Source organism: Lepeophtheirus salmonis, chromosome 7 (genome assembly GCF_016086655.4).
Source record: "Lepeophtheirus salmonis chromosome 7, UVic_Lsal_1.4, whole genome shotgun sequence".
NCBI classification, from domain to species: domain Eukaryota; kingdom Metazoa; phylum Arthropoda; class Copepoda; order Siphonostomatoida; family Caligidae; genus Lepeophtheirus; species Lepeophtheirus salmonis.
In genome coordinates this window covers 1744598-1765255 of record NC_052137.2, presented here as the reverse complement: position 1 = coordinate 1765255, position 20658 = coordinate 1744598, and the positions used below count along the sequence as shown (strand labels likewise).

The following is a 20658-nucleotide window of genomic DNA, read 5'->3' as shown; positions in this document are numbered from 1 at the left end:
TAGTAACTAATTAGTATTAGTATTTAACTAAATACTACTTTTCTAAGTTAAAAAAAAATAGATGAATTTTTGCCTTTGAAAAAAAAATTTTAATTTGTCAAATATATTCCCAAAAAATTTAATTTTCTGAGAACATCTATGATTTTTGAAATTTTTCCCGGAAAAATTTAATATTTAATTTTTTTTTCAAAAATCTAATATTAGAAAGTTAATTGTTGAATATTTTTTTCAAACCATTTCTTTTTCCAAAAATTTAATATTTAATATTTTTTTTTTGCGTACAGCTGCAGATTTTGGGAAATTTTTCTTGATGTTTTTTTTTTTTTTTGAATAGTTGTGGATTTTTTAAGTTATTTTTTTCTGAATAGTTGTAAATTTTTGAAAAAATTTTAAATAACAAATTGTATATTGGAATTTTTTCAAAAAAATTAATATTTGAAATTTTTTTATACAAATGATAATTTTTGGATTTTTTTTCAAAAAATAAAGATCCAAAGATCTAGCTCCCCCCACTCTCAAAAAAAAATATATTACTATATATAATCCTGTGGATGCGCCTCTGATAGCAAAAAGGTAGTTTATAACTATTATTTAAAATATTATAGAATAGTAACCAGGTTCTGGAATTTTGTACTAGAATCGCACCGCAATCGGGATTTTTTTTTTTTTTTTTTTTTTTTTGTATTGTCCCATAACTAGAACTAAGTACATCTGGACCCTTTCGTCTAGACGGAATTTTCCTTTGAGACCTTTGCAAAGTGAACTTCCTACAGGACCAATATATTACTATCTCTCTATTAAAAATCATACAATGTCAGACCGACCCCATCACTAATAGAATGTACATATAAGTATGCATGCATTGTTCTGCCTCATTATTCCCCCTCCTTCTCTCTTCTCTTGCTGCCATTCTACAACAACATAGTAAATGGTAAATGCTAAAATAACAATAAAAAATAATAATAAACTTGTTTCTTTTCTTCTATTGTAAGACATGCTTAAACAAATAACTTTTGCACACTTTATTCCCCCTCTCGGTTCTGTGTGTGTGTGTATGTGTATATATTTAATTATGCCCAAATGAATCATGGAATATAAAAAAGAAATAGAGAGAGAATGGTACTTGACGTCATCTTCGTCCCACACTCTTCTTCTTCTTTTGGTAGATTATTTTAGTATGTAAATGATTACTTAGCAAGAAAAAAAAGCAAGACCAAAACATCTTCATATCTCTTACTCGTTGACGGATAAATGACTCTTCTTGTATGTACATATATATATGCCTTTTTGAGTGAGTGAGTGAGTGAATGACTGAGTTAAGAAATAGGTAGGCAATAAGTAAATAAAAATGTTAATAAAAAATAGGGGAACACGCAAGGTTCCGTGATATTTATTCAACACACACACGCACTCACTCAAGATCTATATACATTGTACGGTCATTAGAATGAGGCTAGTCCGTCGATTTGTTCAAATGAGTTGCATCTGTGTCTATGGGCCCCATATTTGCTGTACTTCAACTATAAAACAATATTGAACAAAAATTGAGAAATGAGAACAAACAAATTTTCAAGGATTTTTCCGTCATATGTTTTGACTAAATAGCTCAATATTTTGTATGTTTCTTATGGTGAGATATGCCTTTAAACATTTCACTTAGTAGTCCAAAGACGCCATGTAGTTCACAAAATAAGATTTCATTCCAATTACATTTTCAAAGGCAGAAGGCAGGTGCCCTGTCGTGATGATTTTGACGAAAAACGATCTGGATATTCGTAATGCTGAGGTGACAAAGACGACAAGGATAGACAGAAGAAGTGTTGCAGAGGTGACAAAGACGCTAAATTGACTCAGGATGGGCTCCAGGAACACTGCTGCGACCGGGCGTCCAAGGGTATTGATACTCCTAGCTCCCGTTACCTGAATCTGGGGGACTTTTTTGTCTGTGTATATTTTCTTCAATCAAAGATCAACAAAGGTCCTCATAACACCATCAAGTCCCTGATCGACTCCTTCCTCCTGGAGTGCAAGAATTTAGGCTGAGCCTTAGTTTACAGGGCCTGTGAGTGGTTTATTGCCAGACTTGAGCCTTTAATAGAGGTCAACAAAGACTTCTTTGAATGACATATATTTACAAGGACTATATCTGCTGCTCAATTTTTGTTTTTTTGAATAAATATTAAAATAATGGATTCAGTTTTATATGATTACAAATGACTCAAATATAAATATTATGTGACGCAGTATAAAGTTCAACCTGCCCACAGTTCTATAACTCATTAATATCTAATAACCATGTAATTTGTATAATACAAAAATATAAATTTCAAGACGAATAATTTGCAAATTGACCAATTTGCTTATACAAGTTGCATCTTGTTTACAATATATGTATATTATAAAACCCTTTTTTTACCTTGTGTGCCTGTTAATTATTGTATACTACACGTCCTTACTTTGCAACCTCTCCTCCGAAAATAAATAGGCACAAAATCAGTTGGTAGTCGTTAGTTAGTTCTTGCCAAATATGGAATTATCATTCTATAGTTGTTAAAAACTTATAAATAGCTTATTCCAATTCAACCCATCAACGTTCAGAACATTAATTAGGAGAAAGGAAGAAGACAAATCAACAGCTAACCACAAAATACACTGTATCCTTTTGTGTTAGCGAGGTAACGCCTTAACTAGTATTGACAGGGAGGATGAGGATATAAGTGTGAGTCCTTGCTATGGGAACTAAGAATATAATTAAGGATCTGCATCAGAGTAATTGTAGTCTATTTCCTTGCTATATCCTACCTGGGATTTGTGTGTATTTCCTTCCGCTCGTAGCAGCTCTCAACTAGTCTAATAAAGTGTGATAAATACCAAGTTGCTCTTCAAGGTTGTGCCCGGTTCATGTTCAGTGGTTCTATCGGTCCCGGTTCTTTCATTTTGACGGTTTCGGTCTCGATCTTAGTTCAGCTTTATCAGTCTCGGTTCCTGTCTTCAATCACGTTTTTTTATTTAAATACAGGCTTAGTTTGGTAATTTGCACTTAAAATGAGGAACTTCGCTAGAAAATTCGTGCTTGATATTAGATACAAACAGGTGCGCAGTGCCACAAGTTCATAAGGTTGTTTGAGACAATGGTTTTCAGAGTGGGGACCGTGAGGGGAAGATGATGGAGAATTGAGGATTGCTCTACGTCTAAACATACATAGTACAGATGGTTCGTATAAAGGGGGCCTCAGCTAAAAATGTATTAGTGTAAGAGAGCCTTTGGCATAGTAAAGTCTGGGAAACTCTGGCTTAAGAAATATTAAAGGGCCCGACAAGCTTAGTAGCGGACCTAGATCCATAGTCTACCCCACCCCTTCCATCTTTTATTTACACCGTTTGGTACCTATAACAACTTTTCCAGATCGCTAAGAAGCCCTTAGCTATTTGGAACTCAGATTCAACTGTATCACCCTGTGGAAAAGGCTGTAAATGCACAAAAAAAAAAAAACTCAAGGAATTGACTCATTGATTAAAGCTAATTTATTTTTGATAATATATATTGTATTTTCTTTATACATATATTCTATATAGGAACAAAAGTAGAAGAACAGAGACTGATAAACAATACATTGCGGTCTATGTTAGACCAATCAGGGCACAACCTTTCTACTCTTCCCTCAAATATGATTCAAATTGTCATGTTTACTAAGTTGATTTTCGGTTTTTTTTTCTTTTTACACGCCGAAAATGCTTACAATTTACAGCCCTAGTTACTCTTATTTTAAGAGACTATAATTGTGTTATATTTGTTTAGCTGAGATAATAGAGACGTAGATAATTAAAAGAGGTATGTATGCCTTGACTGTAAAACAATAATTAAGGGGTTTTATGGGACACCCTAGCTTGAAGTCAGTTTTCTTCCTCTTCTCGAGTATAATCAATAGCTAGGCACTTATAATTATAGTTACGCCTCTCGGATTAATCGATTCAAAGGAATAACAATACTACATAGTCCATAAATGCTACCATGTTAATGGCTATAATAATAAATATAATTATTACTAAAGTCGAGTCCATTTATTAAAACGTTATAATAATTATCAAAGGGAACATGTTTAGGACGGGAGGTAATAGGTACATATATATTAGTGTTGAGGCTCGGTTCAAGCCCGAATTTTTGTTCAGTCTGGTCTGTAATGATTTTTCGTTTTCAATATATAGACCGATTTTCTCCCCTATTAACAACATATTTAACTTCGTTTGGCGACATTGTGAATCCTTTTTTTATTTACAATTTTGACTCACGACTGACGTCATCAACAATTCATTTATAGAATCCATATAGACCGATTATCTCCCCTATTAACAACATATTTAACTTCGTTTGGCGTCATTCTAAGTCCTTTTTTTTATTTACAATTTTGACTCACGACTGACGTCATCAACAATTCATTTATAGAATCCATATAGACCGATTTTCTCCCCTGTTAACAACATATTTAACTTCGTTTGGCGACATTGTGAATCCTTTTTTTATTTACAATTTTGACTCACGACTGACGTCATCAACAATTCATTTATAGAATCGATATAGACCAAATTTTAAATGAGACCGATCTGGTTGATTTTTTTGCAGACCGATCCAGATCGAATTTTCTTTCGGACCAATCTCGACTCAGTTTATCTAAATGTCCTTTTTAGTTTAGTCTGCTAAAAATCTCAGAATTAAACTTTAAATTTGTTCGTAATAAGAGCAAATCATGAAAGGTTTCACCTAAAATACAAAAAAGATGAAGCCCCCGTAAAAAAAAACGGGTTAGCAACGCCACCGCCTTCCATAATAAATATAACCCCTCTTCAGAGTATTTTCGTCTACTCCTCTTTTTATTTTAATCAATATTAAAAAGATTTTGACGAATTTTTAATCTACATATTATAAGAAGGATTCCCTTCTACCTTTTCTCACTTGGGGGTCAAGAATTCATCATTTTCTTTTCCCGTAGGGGAGAAGGAGGGGATCAGAGGGGTTCATTTGAGAGGTGAGTGTGACCCCAGTTCCTTCATTTCAAGAGATTTACACATTGTATATATATCATGAATACAATATAAACAGACTTTCCCCCTTTAGATTACATTTCATTTTCTTGATATACAATGTGTAATTTATATATATATATTAGGGTAGCTCTTATTGTATACTTTAAAAAATCAATGTTTGTATTCAGGGGCTTTTTGCAGGAGCATATATATATTTTTTTTGATAGGGGGGGGTTTATGTGCTGATTTTTGGAATTTTTTTGAAAAAAATTCCAAAAATACATAACAATTCTCAAGAAATTAAATTTTTGTAAATATTTTGTTTTTAAATCCACAGCTGTTAAAAAAAATTCAAATATTAAATTTTTTGAATTTTTTTTTCAAAACTACGAAGCTATTCTCAAGAAATGAAATTTGTTGATAAAAAAAAAACAAGGATCTACAAATGTGACAAAAAATGAAAAAAAATTTGAAAAAAATTTCAAAAACCCATGGCAATTCTCAAAAAATTAAAATTTTTGCAAATATTTTTTTTTTAAATCCATAGCTATTCTCAAGAAATTAAATTTGTAAAATTCTTGAGTATCTTAAATACTACGAGGAATTTTAATAAAAAGTATATAATTCACTAAAATAGGTCTTTGAAAAATTGCATTGTATATATATATACATATGTATCCCGTCAACACAAAAGCCATCTAGAATGATTTTTTGGATTAAATTTATATTATTGAACAAATTATCTTTCATTTCTATCAACAAATGCTTGTTATTAACTCTATGGGTTTATCGCAAATTGGACATCTTGAAGTAGTCAAAATTGAATATAACAATAAATAGATGAGAAATTGATGGATTTTATTTGAAAGGGGCCATATCGGGCCAATATACGCATCTATAATAAATAAAAGTTCTTAACTATAGCTAAATATTTTTTTGATCTTAACTTATCTCACAAATATGAATACAAAAGCCTATAGTTGACTTAATTATGTCTTTGAAATATTGGGCTGATTATGATACTTTACACTGAGGACTCAAAATTAGAATCCTCTTTGACACCGTCTAGCCTCAGTTCTAAAAGTTAAACAATTTTGTACTTGGCGCCATTCGGAGGAACTGACAAAGAGCTTTAATTTGCTGTTTGTTTTGTTTTTGTGTGATCAAAAATGTCAGAGCAACAAGCAAAGCGGCAGAGGATGTACGATCTCCTCCACGCACAAGTCGACAAGTGGACGCTATTATCAACATGAAAAATGATCGCTTCTTGGCTGAATCAAGAGCTTTGATCAAGGGAACCTTCAGGACCAAAAATCCAACTCAGGTCCTCGTCCTTGGCGTCATGCCATCTGAAGGGCAACAAGATGCCTCCCAACATTTCCCCCGCCAAAGGAGAAAGTCATCACGGACGTCTACTACAAGGTCCTCAGGTATCATGTCTTTCCATACTTGAAGAGCACGTTTCCCAATGACAATTTTCTGTTTACAAAAGATGACGTCCCAGCATCTTCGTCCAAGAAGGTCCAACATTTCCGGGGAACGTGGCTGCCTTCTGGGCGGCATATTTCTGGCATTCGTCCTCATTCGAGATGAACCTCCTGGACATAGCTGTTTGGTGTGTCTTGGAGGGCAAGAAGAACAAGACTTATCATCCGAATTTCGATGTCCTGAAGGCCTTGATAACGTAGGAGTGGAACAACTTGTCCTCAGACTTCATCAAGGTCAGCTGTGCTTCTGTTTGTCCCGTATTAAAGCCATCATTCAGAATGGACAGGACATATTGAATAAAAAGTGTAGAAAATTGTTAAATTGTATGTGTGTGGATCTTCAACACAAAAGCAAGCTACAATGACTACCATTAAATATTAATTAAGTCAAAAATATTTGAAGAAAGATATCTTATAATTCATATAGAAAACAAAATAGTGGATGAGTGAAAAACGAACTTTTAAGGACCACCCTAATATATATGTATCTTCAGGGATGGTTCGTTCATGTGGTGATTATGATGATGATGACGTGATAAAAAGGTCATGGAGGTATTTGACCTCCCCCAGCCTCTGATCAATTTACATAATATTATGTACATATTTATTCATTCTCTTTCAAAGAATATTTTTATTATTGTTTTTTATTTTCGGATAGAATCAGACCTCAAGTATCTACCCTTGTAGTGGTAATAGTATGCTTGTATGTATGTACTACGACTACAACTACTCAAGCATGTATGTAACTATCAAACTGACACAATATTGACTTAGTTAAGTATTAAATAAAGAGAGGGAAAAATGCCGACAAATGTTAATAAAAAGCTTGTTTACTTTTGATATCCCTTATCTATTGTCGTTCTTAGGACATTACTAACTAACTATACGTATTTATCTAGGCCTAGTTCACTAGAAAATATTATTTTCTACATATGTGGGGCGTCAGCATAAAAAAGTCTTGAACAGAAATCAAGAAAAGGAGAAAATCCCATATACAACAATACATACATTTTCACACATTTCATATACGTATTTAAGTCAATTATATGCGTATTATTCACATTTCTGGTAGTAGTTTAAATACTTAAGTATTTTAGCTATATTTTAGAACCGTTTATTTGATTAAAAAGACATATCTTGGCCCCGATATGTCCCCTTTGAAATCAAATCTGTCAGTTTCTTATTCAATTATTGTAACTATCTTTTGCGTACTTTAAGTACAATTTGGGGCATACTCAAATGGTTAATAATAAGTATATGGTGATAGAAATTGACGACAATTATTTGTAGAAGAGTCCAAATGTAATTAACAATGAATTTTGAGAAAAATCATTCGAGCTGCTCTTGTATTGACGTACCAAATAATTGGATATGTGGTACGTGGTGTTTCAATAATTTAGACAACGGGTTATTTCAAAATCTTAAGAAGGTACTAGATTCAGACGCCAAAATTGTTCCAACCAGAGACAGCCTTAACTATTGCAGGGCCCAATGAAGAACTGATAAGAAGTAAGGATAATAATTGAAGGGCTAGTTTTAGCATGAGCTGAGCCTGGGGGAAAGATAAAAGCCATTTTTTTCCTATTTGATTTTTTTTTTAGAAAATAGAATGAAGATACATTTTTATTTAGTTTTCTTCAAGTATTCTTCAAATACTATTTATAATATTCTAAAAATAAACCTTTGCCCCCCGCCCTCCCCCCGTCCCTCAGAACCAATACCGACTGAGGCTTATGTAATTGTGGCAACTTACTACGTCTGTATATGTTGCAGCAGCCTAAAACTGGACATAGTCTGAAAAAACAGTAGTTACTTTTGGGTGACCATATGTTGATTTCCAAATAAAGCAACAGACACGTGATCGAACTGATCAGTGACGGGTTTAGGCGTTAGAGAGAGTTAATATTTTGGAAATGAATAACATTTTAGAAATAACTATATTCTGTTCCGTCCATTTCATTCATTGTAAAATACCAACTTTAGTTTACGAATTGAAAAAGTTTAGTACAACTTAAATATACCTTTCGTGCAATAGAATAGTTTGATATTATTCTCAATTAAGGCCTAATTAATGTAGTATTTATTACACATATAAACATTACAACCTTATTGGTCTGGACTCTAGATTGATTGATGAGAGCGTCATTGGTTAATATCTATGATAATGATGTCATGTAGCAAATATTGTTCATGACATAGGGCACGTCCTTGGGATTTAGGTTGGGAACTAGGGATCCCTATATATTTATGACGTTCCTCTGCGTATTAACGTAGGAAAATAGGAGGAAACTCGCATTCTATCACAGTTTGGGAACAACTGCCTTGGGCCTTCATCGTGGATTAAGAACCAAAATGTTTCCAGTTGCAATACCAAAATAAATGATTTTATTGAAGCATTCGTCTAATCGAACTTATTGTGAAAATCCATGTGCAAATGCAAAAAAAAAATGAATATGAATTTGTACTAATTCTCTCAGTGCACCATTTTACTCAAGAGACAATTGTAGTAAGTTTGACTGACGACTGGTGTTGTGTTGGATCTTATTTATTCGGTTCAGTTCCGTTTCGTCTTAGGGCCAGTCCTATCGGTCTTTGTGACTGGTCCTTCGGACTTTTAAAACAGATTCATTTTCTAGGTCTGATATGCAGGACGGAACTGAAAAAGTCTTCAGTCCAATAAGGAAAGGCACAATAATACTTAAAACCATTCACCTAGGACTTTGTACATGATTTTACATTTCTTTACGTTACAACAATGCTACTATTTTTTAGTTTGAAGATTTCCAGGTACTAAACCTTTTGGAATAGACTCTGACAAGAAGAATTGATTTGCCATTGATTGAAAATCCATAGCTCACAGCTATAAGTTACTTTAATCTACTTATCTCCAGCTTTTTTAGATTAGCAAATTTTTGTCATTCTCTTTCTCCACATACATATTTTTTAAATGTATCTACAAACACGCAATAGATTCACTAACTTTCACAAGTGAAATTGCTTCAATTAACCATCCAAACAGACATTACAATCAATAAAAATCCAAACAAATTTATATCCAACATTACTTAGGAGAATTTACTTCTGAAATTTGAGACCAATATTTCGTAGAAAGTAGCAAATATTTCCTATGGTAGTTTAGAGAGTACAAATTGTATTAAACGCTGCTTGAAGAAGTAATAAAGATTTTTTTATTCAGTGCAATCTAAACTTCATTAGCAATTTTCTCTTATACTTAAAATTGCCACGTTTTGGTTCTGATCCCCCAATATTTTGTTAACAAAAGTGCTGCCTAACTAACTCAGATAATAACCCACTGTTGGAGTTTCTGTGAAACACATAACACAGTATGAAACATTGTTAAATTTGTTTTATTTGGGAGAGAAAAGTTATAATGTAATATTAAATGCAAATAATTAATAGTAGAACATAATACAATTTCATTTCTTTTTGCCCGAACCACGACCCGAAACCTCTTGACTGCTCCTCAGTCTCAGTGGCAGCCATTAGCTGGTACTTTCAAGCTTCATCGTTTCGATTCTATTATAAAAGGGCAAAAGCGCTTTGATTGAACAGTTTTGCACCACATCTTTGTAAATGAAAACAAAATTGTGCGTGAAACAACTTTTTATTTATTTTTTCAACCACAAAAATCCCTCGTAAAGGATTTAGAGTGCATTGAACAGAATGTTTCAGTATAGTAGAAACCCCTGTACAATGTTCATAGGTAGAAATACAGGCTACTAATAGATACAAAATCAAAAAACAAAACTGAGCAGCTGATACAATCGTTGAGAATATATCTCGCGCAATATATCCTCCGATGACCTCAATAACGACTTCTATTCGGATAGTGAACCCCACGTAGGCTCCAGAAACTAGGGCCCGATCTCAGATTATTGCATTTTAAGACGATGGAGTCGAACAGGGGCTTCTTTGGGATGTGAGGACATGTGTTAATAATTGAATCAAGGTTTCTCCGGACAAAAATACCCCTAGGGGTTTATGACGGGGGAGCTTGGAGGCTAAGTATCCTTGTATACCCAGGTGTAGCAATACTACTGGAGTGCTCATCATCAACGCCTCACCCCCTGGTCCTTGTTATCTTTGATACCTTCGTATTGCTAATAACTTGATGGTTGTTCACCAAATCATTACAACAGTACACCTGTTTTCTACCTCTAAAAATGCAATGGCAGGGCTTTACTTTAACACTATTCTGTAAATGGAAATTGTTCTTTACCAGAGGTTAATACAAAAGTGTATATGCTGTCCCAACGAACAAATGTTCCCAATTAATGCAAACTAAGTTTGCTTTGACATGCACCACAATTTTATTAGATTCTGCCATATTTTAACAAATTGACATCGAAAGCCATTATTTACTATTTATAAATCTTGCACATGCGTATAGAACAACTTTTCAAAATGTGGGACATGTTTTTGTTTTTTTTTTAAACATGTGCTTTTTATGTAAGGGATAGAAAAAAAATGACTAACCTTTAATGTAGAGTATGTTAGGATAAAAATTAATGTAAAGCCCTGATTAGGCTTGAAATCTTCATTCATAGTCTCCATGGGTCTCAAAAAACGGCCTAGCTTTCGATCCTGTGCTCCTTGAATCCTCTAATAACCTAGACTCGGATCTAAATTCTTGCATTCCACGAAGATGGAGTCGATCAGGGACTTTTGTTGATTTTTGATTAAAGGAAGCTCTAGACAAAAATTTCCCTCTGATTCAGGTTAGGGGTACTAGAAGCCCAAATACCCTTGTACACCCACTTGTAGCAGTGTCGTTCCAGGACCTTTCTCAACTCTGCGACCCTTCTCCTCTACATTCCTGTCATCTTTGAGACCTCAGCAGTACTAATATTCAGATCGTTTTTCACCAAAAGTACCACAACAGTACAGTTCCCTTCTGCTTCTGAAAATGTAATAGGCATGAAATCTTCTATTGTTGACTTCATCGAAAGTAAAACGTTTACATTAGGTTGGGGGAAAAGTAATTTCGTATTTCCTACACATTTTTTAAAAACTAAGTTTATCTTGTTCATTATTGATCACATACGATGCTAAGATAAGACGTTGTAAAGTTGTCAGTATATACTAAAAACTATTTTTGGACGGTATTGTGCTAGGCCAACTCCGTCGCGAATTATCGTGCGCCGAGTATGTAGATCACTCATAAAGAAATTCGCTATATTTTACATTTTTACTACCTCAAAGGGAAAAACACGTCGAAAGCTACCAAGACAATTTATGATGTATACGGTACCGATCCTCTTTTGTTTTGTTTGTGCATAACAGTGGTTCGAGGTATTACTTAACCGCTCAATTATACCTCTACTGTGAACAACTCGACCGTTTGAAGTTGGCGATTGAACAGAAAATGCCAGCATTGATGAATAGGAGAGGAATCGTGGTTCATCAAGACAACACGAGGCCGCACACACCTTTGATGACTCACCAGAAGCTCCGGGAGCTCGGACGGGAAGTTCTACAGTCCGGACCTGGCATCAAGTAACTACAGCCTGTTTTTGTCTATGGCCAACGCACTTGGGAGTACAAATTTGGATTCAATAGAGGTCTTTGAAAATTGGTTGTCCAAGTATATTACAAGGGCTACTACAAGAAGGGATTTTGAAAGATGGATTCTCATTGACAAGAAGTTATCAAACAGAACAGGGCGTCCTTGGCTTAGATCACATCTTAACACAAAAAAGCCTTGCGTAATTTCGTTTTCATATATGCCAGGGAAATCCGGAAATATAAGAGCCGGATTTCGTTGTTACACCCCGTATATGTACATATGTAGGTACATCATCTATTATCTAAATATCGTCTAGTCAAGGTGGAGGGGTCGTTGAAGAGATACATAATATACGTAATTGCAAGAGACGAAGGAAGCAAGTCAATTACTCTAATATACAATGTGTACATGCCTATTCTATTTACCTTCATAATAATTCTATGTATAATAAGTACATAGATAGGGAGGAAAGAAGAAGAAGAAGAAGTAATTGCAGTCATAAGAAATCTAACAAATTGACATGGGAGAGGGGAAAACGTAAAAAAACAAAAATAAAGTGTTTATACAACATATCTATAATTAAAAAGAAAGGGAAAGAAAGAAACAAAAGAAAACAAAAAAATTAGCAAATTATCTGTAATTCTCATGTGTATATACAAATACATGTATACATTAGACTGTTCCATAATTTTAGTCACAATGGAATTATACATAAGGATCCTATTAACTAAAAAATAATTTATGTATTTGTTTAAACAAATACATAAATAATTACTAATTTATTAATAAAACACATCCACGTTGACAAAAACCCAGTGGTATGGTGGACGGATAATTTAAATAAATTTTCCAATATTTGGAAGTTAGCTTGTTGATACCTCGCAACTACAGGTACATACGTATCAAGCAAAAACTTTTTTCGACAGCTGGCGATATTGTGACTGCTCATCGGTCTTGTTTATTACGGGAAAATGTAGACAAGCTCATCTTTTTGCAAAAAAAAAAATATATATATAAATTCAGGAGAAATAATAATATATAACCTGTATTATTTATATCAAGCTTTAGAGAAGTTTAGTTTATTTGTACAGAAAATAAATTATTGAAGAATAAAATATCCAAAAAAACAACTTGAAAAACTGCATTAACTCTATTAGAAAAACATTTTACAAAATACCATACGTAATCGCGTACCGTGAAGGGTGTACCGTCCTAGCCCATTTTGGGTTTGTCAGGAATTCCACAAAAATTAATAGTTACAATTAAAGAATGAAAAATTGATAGATTTTATGGATTTGAAAGGGGACATATTGGGGCCAATCTAAGTCTCTACAATCAAATAAAGATTGAAACTATCTTAAAACTCTTGGGTATCTTAACGTATCCCAAAAAAATTGAACAGTAAGCTTATTATAATATAAATGTAATATTGGGCATAAAAGCAAGCTAAACAGATTTTTATCAAAATCCAGTCTGGAGTTTATTTGTATCAAGAAAATATTGTTACTAACCCTTTGGGTATGTCGTGAATTCCACTTAAAGTAACTAAAATGGATCGTCACAATGGAAAAATGAGTTATTGATAGATTTTATGCATTTAAAAAGGCCATATTAGGGCCAATATAATTCTCCTAAAAGTAATAAAGGTTCTAAATTCTCGGTTATCTTAATTCATTCCATAAATTTGAATAACATGCCTATAATTATGTAAAATATGTTTATGAAATATTATTGGGATGTATTATTGTTAAGTCATCCAGGTAGTTTGAATAATAAGCCTATAATTGACTTAAATACAATGTCCATGAAATATTAATTTGTATAGTTATGTGAAGTAAAATAATGCATTCGGACTTTCTACCTTTCTATTTTTTTTTTCAGATAATTTTTATTTTGACAAAACACAAATTTTCTCATCCACGAAAAATAAAAAATAAAAATTATATGATGCTAAATAAAATTAAATAGGCATCGACCACATTGTTATATTAGAAGGGTTCCTTGATGCTCAGGGAAGGAGGAGCTGATACATTTAACTTCTCTCGGAGCCCAGCAGTCCATCTACACAACCTGTTGGCTAGGGTGTATTATAACAAATTATAAGGGCTCCACCGTGCCTACAAACGTGTTGACGGCAGTGGAGTTTAAATTACCTTGGAGCCCAGCACTTGACCTGTACAACCTGAGAGCCGAAGTGTATTTTGGGATATTATAAGGGTTCCTTGATGCTCAAGAAACGGCGGCGGATAAATTTAACTTGCCTCGGATCCCAGCAGTTCCCCTAACACAACCTGTGGGTCAGGGTGTATTATATGTAGCATATTAGAAGAGTTCTATATCCTCGCAGGTGTCTTCATCATTCAATAGTTTTACCGTCCGAATATAATATAAATTGCAACGAAATTGCACATGATAATATTGCTAACAATGATGTTGCTTCAGGATTATATTACCCGTAACGATTTTGTCTTAGAATGATAACGTACACAACGACTTTATCACGCAACGATATTACCCCAACGATTTTGTCCGCAACCTTTTTACCACAATCATTTTATAGTGAATCTTTTTCTGTATCTTTGAGAGAGGAAAAAGCGTCTCTAAATATCTCAAGGGCTCAACCCAGGCACATCTTCTGGACAAACTCCACCATGAACAATCCTTGATTTCTTTTAAATACATTTTTTGTGGTCATTGGATTAAGTTTGATCAGCTGTTCTGAGCATTTCATCCCTTTTCTAAGCGTTTAGGGACTTTGTAAACCGTAAAGTGGCTGACCCCTAAATGTTTATTGTTTGCTGGCGTTGATCAAATAACAACTTGTAATCTTTTTGCCTACATTTTTTTTTTTTTTTCTAAGTTACAAATATGCTTGAGGCTTTTGCTTTTATGCTTTTGAAGCTAAATACACTTGTTATGTTTTTTATTGATGCAGCGATGTCTAGAAGATCTTTACACCCTTTCAAAGTGCAATTGAATAGGTGTGAAAATACTCTTTCACACGTAGTGCTCTTCAAAATTTTGTGGATAATTACAAGGCATAATATAATGTGCGTTTGATTTTTTTAGAAGTCACTATAAAATTCTCATAATTTGGTTCAATTTAAGGTTATGGTGATGAATAATATGCATGAGTTGTAGTTATTATTGACAGATTAGTTGAAAGATTTTAGCATTGTGTGATAAGAATAAGACATGTCACCTTTCTTGAGCCATTCATATTTCCTTAATTTGTTGAATTATAATTCAAACTCAAGGGAAATCTTTGGATTTAATTGAAAATTTGTTTTTCTGAATAAAAAGGAATAAAACTTGCGCTTCTACGACTAAAATGCTCATAAAATTCAGTTGTCAGTGTACGGCTATAGTACAGTGTATAGATGTAAATGCTAATCCATTCATATTTCCTTTATTTTTACTCTAAATATTGAAATTCAAAACTTGATAGAAGTTTTAACTAATATATAAAAAACTTTCTTTTATAACAAAATTGAATAATACTTTTTCAAATAAAATACCCATAAATTTCCCCATCGTTATTACAAGTGTTGTTAGGAGAAAAATATGAAATTATTCATATTTCTTTATTAGTTGAGAGATTATTACAATTGAAAGTCAAATAAAAGCTTTATTTGATCGTAAAATTTAATCAGAGGAGTATTTCTCCAGCTATAAGAACTATAAAAATGTATATGAGCTTTCTTAGTATAGAATATAGATGCATAAAAGCCAATAAATCAGGGCCGTCCGCTGAATTATGCATATATATATATATATATATATACACATTTTATTTTTTATAAAGAGATTTGGATTTGGATTTTTTTTCCAAAAAAATCAATATTTGAAATTTTTCTCCAAAAATGTAAAGAGCTGTAGATTTTTGAAATTATTTAAAAAAAAATAAAAGAAATTCTTGTCAATAACTAGATTTTTGGGAAAAAATATATATTTTTTTTTTTTTCAAAGACTTAAATTTTTCAAAAAAAAAATGAAAAAATTCCAAAAACCAAGCCTCCCAAAAAAAATAATTATGTGGACGCCCCGGTACCTATGCCATTTCTACACTATGTGTAAGATTCAGTGTTCACTTTCTGTTGGCTCTATTCATGCATTCTGGTCAAATTCGACGTACTCGAATTGTTTTTATTAAAATTTGATGAGTAGTTCAGGAGAACATCTTTTTTTTTAAATCGTGTTGGTTGCTAAATAAAGGTTGCACACTGTAGTCTGAATATCTAGTGAGTTTGTTGTTTAAGAAAGATCTAGTAAGTTAGTAAGAAAGACAGAAATGGGAATTTAGGTTTAATATATACATATATTGTAGAATGTATAATATTGTATACTCAACGGCACAATGAACATGAAAAGAGCGTAAATACATACATTCATCTTTATATATGTATATAAGCAGAGTGAGAGGCCCCTATGACAAATACATACCGAGTGGTCCATTAAAATCTGAATACTTTGAAATTTAAAATTCAACCATATTTAATTTATTAATTGACAATATCATTTCATCAAAATTAATAGTATATATAGTTGTGGGTCTGAGCTCTCTTAATCAATATTGTAGCCGTCCTTAGCGGCAAAGATAACTTCCAAGAAGCTGTGGAGGAAAGTCTAGCATCCGCTGCGGATTTAGTCCTCGGTCATGGTGTCCCATTGCTAGCTGACAGTGGTTTTGGATGACAGACATTGGCATTAGGGCTGTATAGGGCCAAAAGTGTCAAAAAAGTGTAGAAAAAGAATTCAAAAGACTCATTCAAAAGAGTTTTGCAAAGGAAGAAATGGGTTTATTTATTTGTTAGTGTCAAAAGTGGCCTCTCCAGCCTCAGAAGGCTCTTTTCACCCACTTTTTTAATAGCTCTCCGGACAGTCTGGTCGTGAAACCCAGGGATATCTTGCATGGGCCATCATGGACTTGAGGGGATTGGCCTGGGCTATTTTTTTTTAACTCCTCCAGGTCGAGTTTGGCCTTTTGACAAGAACCCTTCTTCTTTTCCAACGTTTAGGACTTGCTGACGACATGGACGGTGGTTATGGAGACGTTCAACTGCTCAAAGTGAGCAAATGGAAATTCGTCAATCATCTTCAAGTGTCATTTGCTCAACTTATACTTAAGCCAGAGAGCTTAGTTTTTATTTTTTGTCACTAACTGTTTATGCTTTAATATGTAGAAATATGAATTAATTTGAATCACTCAATATTCATTAATTATTAAAGTAGTAAGTGGTCAGATTTCAATGGACCACCCTGTACTTGATCATTAAGAAGAACAAAAATCCGTCATTATTTATTAAGCATAGAGTTTACGGGCGGAGGATACAATATATTATGTAAATGAACATACAGAGAAGAGATTGAATCATTCATTAAATGATTAATTAATTCATTATGGGGGAAGGATAATTGCAAGGCTTTCCACATAGATATATATATAGTACATAAGTCCTAATTCAACGTAAAAACAATCTAGCACAAATACCTAGAAAAGGGAAAAACCCCATATATACATACAACCTAATATTTGATTGAAGTCCATGACTGGCTGATTATTCAAATTTACGGCATGAATTATGATACTGAAAACTTTTATCTATAGTTGAGAACCTTCATTGAAGTGGAGTGACTTATATTGGCCCTGATAGGGTCCTTTTAAACAAGAAATCTATCAATTTATCATTCTTCTATGGTGACGATAAACGTTAACTACTTAAAGAGTACAATTTTACGACAAATCCAAAGTGTTGATAAGAGTAATTTGTGGATATAATTTGACTATATAAATACAAATGCAATTCAGGCTTCTTTAGGATATATTCATTCTAACTTGCTTTTATGTTGACAGGACACAATAAATACATAACGTCTAATATTTCAAAGGCATATTTGAGTCAATTATAACATTTAATTCAAGTTTGGGGGGATGTGAACGATCGCAAAGGGTTTTAACTATAGTTTAAGAGACTTATTCATGTATATACTAGCAAAGGTTTACCCAGTGTTGCTCGGGCCAAGGAGGTAGCGGGATGTCACATTGACAATGGTGAATATTACTTTTTGTTAATCTTCAGGCCCAGCAGTGCGGACGAGCATTATAATGTGTATATTATTATGAATTTAAAAACAAAAAATTGTGTTATAATCTTTAAATAACATACCAACATATATATAGATCAAAAAATTTGTCTAGATGAAAAATCAAATTAGACAAATTTTTTGTCATAAAATTTGTCTAATCGAAATTCGTGAAGAAAAGTACAAAAAAATTTTTAGACTAATTTAAAATAGTAAATAGTATTTATTTGAATTTTAAAGAGGATCACAAAAACTTCACCTCGTTAACTAGTTCATTTTTGCAAATATTGCCAAAATTATGTAATAAAATGTTCTGCAAATTGAAAACTCTAATGCTTGGGTCTAAAAAATTATGTCAAAATGCATTCTTTTGTGCAATTATTTCTTAAAAATTGATAATTGCAGTTCGATGAAAAAAAAATTGAAAAACCATTCAGAAAATATCAGATATTTCAATAAACCATCACTCTTAGTGTGTCAAATTCGTATACCAACGAATTTCCGGACAAATTTCTACAAAGAGTATTTTATCTACGAATCCAATAATCCATTGAAAATACATTTTTTTGCACCTGAAAAAAAAAACGTAAGTGTTATTTTCACTGATTTCTTATTTTGTCCATAACTTTTTTAATTTTGATCGAATTTTTTTGCTTTCACTTTTTGATTTATAGCTCAACCTCTTATATAGTCTCCTTGAGCTCCAAAAAACAACTTATCTGTTTCGAGTATAGAATAAGCCCCCTTATATTAATCCCCCTTCAAAATACCGGGACCCCTGTCTTAGCCTGACCAGGTATAAAAGAGTGGCCCATTCAAAATTTCAGCCGGCTAGGTTTAACGGTGTGGGCAATGATACAAACTCTCTGATATATATAATCAGATATATACCTGATATGATGTCCCCTTTCAAATCTATCAATATATCGTTCATTTATCGTCAAGATCCATTTTGGCTACTTTAAAGAGTGATACTTGAGAAAAAATTATTTTTTTTCATAGAAATTTACTGTAATTTGTATAAGAATACAAATGTAATCCAAGTTGAATTTTCAGAAAAAGTATTCTTATTTACTTTTGTGTTGATGGCCCACATATGTAACTTGTCAACATAAAGACAGACTGGAATTTTTTGTGCAAAATTCGATCAATCATCTATAATAATCGATTAAGTTCTGCTTTTTACGGATACTAACAAACTTTTTGAAAGGTTTAGCGGAAGCCAAGGTTTTTAATATTGAATTTGAATTGAAAGTAACATTCAAAATTAACTTCTTTTTTTTTTGGGGGGGGGTCACAAATTGCTGTTGATGACGGTATATGTAGATAATTAATTAGATTGTGGATAATTGAAGTTACACCTCCCTAGTAAATATTGTATCACACGGCTTCTTATTCATTCTTCAAAGGTATTTGATATTTGAAAAATAAATAAATTATCAATTTCTTGATTTTTATTATAGCAATCTTTTATGTTGAGATGTCCAATATATGTATTTGTGGTGAGTTAACATAACAAAAATCTTGAACAAAAATCAGGAAATGGAAAAATTACACATTTATTTTTTTACATTATACTTTTTCTCATATTTTTTTTGGTTGCAACTTGTACAATTTTCTGTTTGGAATTTCAACTTGTACAGCAAATAAATACGTGTTTTGTCAACTTAAAAACAACAATGTAACAAAAATCAGGAAAGAAGAAATGTCCAATTGATTAATTTTAACGTCATATTTTGTTTATACGAACATAAAGCCCAATATTTCATCTAAATGTAATGGGAGATGGTAGTAAAGGAATGTGTACCGTGGGGTCCATAGAAATCTAAACACTTACTAAAGCAATAATTCATTAAGGTTGAGTGATTGAAATTAATTTCTAATTTCGATATATTCAAGCATAAGCAATTAGTTATAAAACTAGGTAAACAACCCTGAGCTTTCTAATTAACGTACATGTCGAGAAAATGACACTTTAACGTGATGGACGAGTTTTAATTCGCACACACTAAGCAGTTGGGCGTCTTCAGAATCACCGCCTACGCCGTCAGCCAGTCCAAAACGTTGGAAAGGATATTATTTCATTTGGAGAGAAAGAAGAAATCGATTTTATGTAAATCAATATACTCTGTGAGTAGCACTTTGGAGACCGCGTTTTTTAGTCTATTGTCCATGCATAGAGACGTCCTTTATAAAAACTGCATGCAAAAATTAATGGAATCTCCCAGACGTTTTAGTCAACTAAAATTAAAACAATGGCAAGTGCTTTAATGATTTCTGCCCCCCCCCAAAAAAACCCTCCAGATTGTAATCTATTGGATTACTTCTTCTAAGGAAAATTGGAGAGAGAGGTCTGCTCAAAGCACCACAACAGCGTGGAAAGCCTGAAAACAACCATTAAGAAGGAGTGGGTGAGGATCTCGGCTGCAAATGTGGAGAATGCCTTCAAGAGCTTCAGAATGTCAATCAAATAATTGTTGTTTTCTTGCTTTCATCTCTATCTAGTCTACAATTTTAGAAAGACAATTTTGAATTTTG

General features: G+C 32.9%; 1 long non-coding RNA gene across 1 annotated transcript; it reads left to right on the top strand.

The window, feature by feature from the left end:
* The first annotated feature begins 1497 nt into the window (after positions 1–1497).
* LOC139905978 (uncharacterized) lies at positions 1498–2415 on the top strand. Its single transcript, XR_011781153.1, has 2 exons — positions 1498–1630; positions 1721–2415. It is a non-coding gene; the product is annotated as an uncharacterized lncRNA (long non-coding RNA).
* Positions 2416–20658: the final 18243 nt, after the last annotated feature.